Below are 5,755 nucleotides of genomic sequence, written 5' to 3' on the forward strand. Positions count from 1 at the left end.
TATTTCCATTGCCTAGCAACTCTAAGAATGTGACATTAACAGATGGGAGTATGAAAGGGTTTACAGTGAAAAATTGAAACCTGTGGTAAGGAAATTACTGCTGTCATTGTAAATGTGTTGAAAGTTTTGATTTTTACAGAAACACTGACTGGTGATTTTTATGAGAGCTTTGCTCCTTGTCCTGTGAGCTTTTTGTGGTGTGAACAGGGATAAAGCCTCTGTTTCCACACCATTCCACCTGTATGCAAACAGAAAGAATCACTCTTGCCTATTTCTTCCCAGTATTTAGGAGGATAGCAGGGTTATTTGAGGCCTTGGAGAGGTGGACCCTGCTCCTATGCTCAGGTAAGTGTCCTGTGCTCAGGGTTACGAGCCCTGGCCAACGGTGAGGTTGGTAGAAGAGCCACGGGCAATGGCTTGTTCCAAGCGGAAGATCCTTTGGGAAGAGGATTTGTGTTTTCACCCATTAAGAAGGCGGTGCAAATCCAAGGCATGTTTCTTTTACCCGAATCATATTGCTCATTAAAATCAGAGGCTCTTAGGAGCAACAGAAGATTAAACACAAGACCGTGAAGTGTGGAGAAATGAGCAGTAATGGCAGATCACCATTAAATTTAACATATTCGGCCATCAAGAGAATTTTTTTCACTTTGAAGCATTCTACATTCATTACGCTTGGTTTTCCAGTATCACCCTAGGGTGTGAACACCTTCAGCTAGGAGCAGTGCCTAGACAGGGAATCGAACCCTGGACTCTTAGATTAAAAGTCTAATACTCTGCCCACTGAGCTATCCAGGTTTTCAGTGCTCAGTTCCATTTTGAACTTTTCAGAATGCCAGTTCAAACTCTCCAAATGTTGCAAATGATTTTATAGACTTGAGAAAGAAAAACGCAGTGCCAGGAAACTAATCTCTTGCCTGTCTGCTTCACATGTTCCTGCTTTTATAAATTAAAAATATCTGAAGAGAGCAGAATAAATTTGGATGTTCCAACATCCTATAGATAAATCTGGACACATTTAACTTTCATTTTTGTATCTGAAATCAAACAACTATTTAGCTCATCAATCTTTGAAGTAAAACTCCCATGAACACAAAATATGCTCCTGACTTCACTTTCCTTTACTTTTTCCATTCCTCTCTTAATAATTTCCATGTTAACATTACAATCTAAGTTCTTCAACCCTGACCAGTTGCATTCTGTGAATGATCCCTCCATGGTTACAATAGCTCAGGAAGCACAATGCTCTGTGGGGTATTCCATTATTTTCCTTTGCATTTAGCCCTTCATCTGCAAACCTGATCTTAATGAGACATTCATCTAGGGTCATTTTTTCACCGGATTTCTTTCGATTTTTCTCCTCCATTTCTCTCTTTCCTGGAGCACTATTTTACTGTCGATAATTCACCTCTATTATCTTGTTAAACCGGCCATTAGTTATGTGTGGGTCTTGCCACTGAATATTGGAAAACCATTTGACTGGGATGGGAATGGATGTCTCAGCTAAGTCCAGCAATGCTCTTTAACTGAAGGAGTGTCTCCAATGCAGAATGAAGCTCCGGGAACGACGCCTCATCTTTTGATTTGGCATTTTACAACTGACCACACTTGACATTGAGTTCAGCAATTTCAGATCACAACAATCGTTCTCAATTTTTTAGACATCAGTTGCTGGTAATGATTCTACTTTTGCTGATTATGGTCTCTTTAGGCTCATCCTTTTTTTACTTGTCCCATTACTGCCCACTTTTGCCTTGTACCATCATCGCTTTTCCTGTTTTACTTCTACATTCGACCCAATCACAAATCTTCCCTTTTTTCCTTTCCTCCCCTCCTCCCTTCCCCTACCAACTGCATCTGCTGCCAATGCCACACATACACAGGTCTGGTAGTTTCTTGTGTGTGGTAGCATTGCCCCTTAAATGGGCAGTCCTTCGCAGGCCATGTGAGCAGGCTGGAACCAATGGAGAGTGAGTGCGCGAACATGAGCCAATCGGGAGTGCAGGCATGCGTTCCTGGGGCTGAAGGGCTTCTGATGGAGTCAGGGTTAGAGTTACTGAGCATCATAGTTTTACAGCCACCACTCCCTGATGGCTGAGGTAGAACATTTATCATTTATCATGCATTGCCAACAAAATGTATGGGATTGCTAACAGGAGCACAGAGATTTTAGGGTTCAGATCTCAGAGAAAAGTAAAGTGGCAAGACTGGTTGATGAGCCCTTGGTAAAACAACAAGACAATTTCATAGAAACCCTACAGTACAGAAAGAGGCCATTCGGCCCATCGAGTCTGCACCGACCACAATCCCACCCAGGCCCTACCCCCGTATCCCTACATATTTACCCACTGATCCCTCTAACCTATACATCTCAGGACACTAAGGGCAATTTTTAGCATGGCCAATCAACCTAACACACACATCTTTGGACTGTGGGAGGAAACCGGAGCACCCGGAGGAAACCCGCGCAGACACGAGGAGAATGTGCAAACTCCACACAGACAGTGACCCGAGCCGGGAATCGAACCCAGGTCCCTGGAGCTGTGAAGCAGCAGTGCTAACCACTGTGCTACCGTGCTGCCAGGTCAGGTCAGAAACCCATTGACAGCAGAAGCGGGCTTTGCTGAAGCTTTTTCTCAGAGCAACAACATTATTACCCCACCTCCAGGTCCCCCAGCAAACTAGGGAGGGCAGGTGGGATGATTCATCGATTCTGTCAAAGGAAGGGTTTCTGATTTAAAGAGATCACAATGACAGGCACCTTGATGGACACTGACAATGCGTGCCCATCCGCTGAGTGGGGAAGGGGATCGTCTTTCAGAGGCTGTAGATGACAGCTGCAACCAGTCACGAGAGCCTGAGCCAGTGGAGCACAGGCATGTTGAGAGAGATGATTCTCTGACTCTGAACCATGTTTTGGGGCTCTCATGCAATGTTGAGTTGTATAAACTATTCCCGTGCTGCGGTGAAGGTAGACTGCACAGACGTGCAGCTGAAGCTGAAGTACCTGCCAAGCACTCTCCCAGAAAAAGCAGTGCAATGAACAGTTTCACTCGGCCATAGTTGGTGCTTTTTGGTTTCGCTGTTCTAATGATTGCCAGAAGCTCTTCCCATTGTGCGCTCACCTTGGAAACTCTGGCAATTTGCTGACAGGTTGGGAAAGAGGTATCCTGGCTGTTAAAGGCAGAATTGAGCAGTGCTTAATGAGCACTTTGAGCATTTTAGTTACTTACCTGACAGCTATATGGGGATTTCCTGCTCATCTTCAATCTTGGCTGGGTGAAACTCCGAAGAGAAAGGGAATAATGTCAAGATCCAGGCCTGTTGTTACTTTGAGAGGATTTTAACTCTGCAAACACCTAAACCTGCTTTGCCTTACCTGGAAAAATCCACCACCCCCGCCCACCCCGGCACCCAGCCTTTGCCAATGCTTCTCTCTCCATAAATGCAACCTGAATTGCAAGTATGACAGTTTTCTGTCCTTTAGTGATATTCACAGATACCTTCAGTCAAACTTCACCGGGTAGTTAGCAAGATCAGGAAGTCTGACCATTTTTCCTTTCCCCAGTCACTGAAGGCAGGTGCAGAACTTTTAAACAATTTTTATACCGTTGCTGTTTCAGTTTGGAATCTGGGGAGATCTCTGTTTGTTAACCAACTCAGCATTTATACCACAAGATCCAGCTCCCTTCTAATCTAGCTTAACACCTTTAAATAAACACCACCACTTGATTAGCCTTGATGGTAACACCCTTGCATTGGTTTAATGTTTCCAGTGGATTGTTGACAATCACCCAAAATTTCTTTGTCACTGGACAGGTATTTCATATTTCCTTGTGGCAATACGTGTTACTTTGCATGATTCCAGGTTCCGAAGCTCATTCGCTGTAATTTGACAATGTTTCCCTCAATATTCGTCTCTCCAATTCACCATCAAAGTAGGTTAGTGTCAATACATTTGATGTTTCAATAAGTATCTGGTCAGTATCTTGATAGTGCAGAATTTGAATATTGCTAAAAAGATGGACATGTTGCTGAAACCTTTTGTTTTACACTCCTCTTTGATTTGATTTATTATTGTCACATGTATTAGTATACAGTGAAACGTATTGTTTCTTGCGTAGAGAAGGAAATGAGAGAGTGCAGAATGTAGTGTTACGGTCATAGCTAGGGTGTAGAGAAAGATCAACTTAATGCAAGGTAGGTCCATTCAAAAGTCTGATGGCGGCAGGGAAGAAGCTGTTCTTGAGTCAATTGGTACGTGACCTCAGACTTTTGTATCTTTTTCCCGATGGAAGGAAGTGGAAGAGAGATTGTCTGAGGTGCGTGGGGTTCTTAATTATGCTGGCTGCTTTGCCGAGGCAGTGGGAAGTGTAGACAGAGTCAATGGATGGGTTCATCAGGACAAATGCAAGAATGTTAAATTTCGAATGACCGTTATGCAGGAGAAAAGGCTGCTTATTAGTTGATAAGTCAGCTCTGGCCAAGATATTGCCATGGAGGAACCAATGGGGAACTAAGGGCTCCCTAAGCGCTCAGATAATTCAAAAAGGCACAACATTTGTAGAGGGCGAATCCCTGTAGATGAATCATTGTTGTTTCTGACAAAGATAAAAGAACCACCATCTCAAGCTTGATTGATTACCTTAACTTGGTTGTTAGTGTAACTAGTAGCATACTCGGGATTGTTCCGCAAGTGCTTCCCAATTGCAGAATCATGTTTAACAGTAGATGTTTTGTTTTGGGTTTTGCAAATGCAGGCTGGTTGAGTACCGTCTGTATTCTGCCTATTACAAACAACCAAAGGATCGAGCTGTTTAACTTGATCAGCTAACTGATGGTATGTAAGGCCTATGTACATGACATTGTACCAACACTGGAACAAGATATTGCTCAATTATGTGGTAGAGAGAAAGGTTGGGACTTTCCATCCTCACCTGCCGCCAAGATCTACTGGTTCAGCCGAAAGTCAATGGACTTCATCCTGGCTCATCTCGTCCCCACAGCAGGTCCTGCCCCAAAATCCCAGCCAAAGTATTTTTGGCAGAGTACAGACTATCTATTGTTAGAGGTGATTCCACGATTGGGCAGCATTTACTGAACAATCGGCTCATAGCTATACGAATAACTAATTTAGGATAATCTGTAACATGTTTATACCTGCCAGAAACGACATACATTGAAATGCAGACATGTTCTCTACAAACAAAAGGAACATTCTCAATATTGTACCTTTTTAAAAATATCTGCGATCTTAGGGAGCCTATAGTTTCCCAAGCATTTCTCCATGGCAATGCCACAGGATTAATTTGCCAACCAGTCAGGATCCTTTTCTCCTGGAGTAGAATTTATTGTGATTGTTTAAAATTTGGCATTCTTGTGTTTGTCCTAATGAGTGCAAGAGAAAAAGCTTTGACAATATGCCTCTCTTTTCAACAATGTTCAAGTATCACTTCCCTAGGGTATGTGAATATTTTCAAATACAGCAAAGTTCTCAGCGAGTGAAATGAAAGTCTGCAGGCAGATTTATTCAATTCAACGTGGAAGAATTGCTGCTTAACTGCAATAAGGGGGAAAAATAAACTCCAGATGGCTTGTTCTTTCCAAATAAAATTAATTTGGGACATTCAAATTTCCGATTGGGCCTGAACTGTATTGGAAAGGTGCCTGATGCCATATTTATTTGGGTGATTTATAGTCATTGAGGGTGTCCAGCTGAAACAGGCAGATTAGGTTATTTAAATAAGAATTGGTG

At 42.8% G+C, this 5,755-nt stretch overlaps 1 non-coding gene across 1 annotated transcript; it reads right to left on the reverse strand.

Moving 5' to 3' along the window:
- Window positions 1-725: 725 nt before the first annotated feature.
- On the reverse strand, window positions 726-798 carry trnak-uuu (transfer RNA lysine (anticodon UUU)). Its single transcript has one exon. It is a non-coding gene; the product is annotated as a tRNA-Lys (tRNA).
- Between the last annotated feature and the right edge of the window lie 4,957 nt (window positions 799-5,755).

This window comes from Mustelus asterias, chromosome 3 (assembly GCF_964213995.1).
Source record: "Mustelus asterias chromosome 3, sMusAst1.hap1.1, whole genome shotgun sequence".
Taxonomy (NCBI): Eukaryota; Metazoa; Chordata; class Chondrichthyes; order Carcharhiniformes; family Triakidae; genus Mustelus; species Mustelus asterias.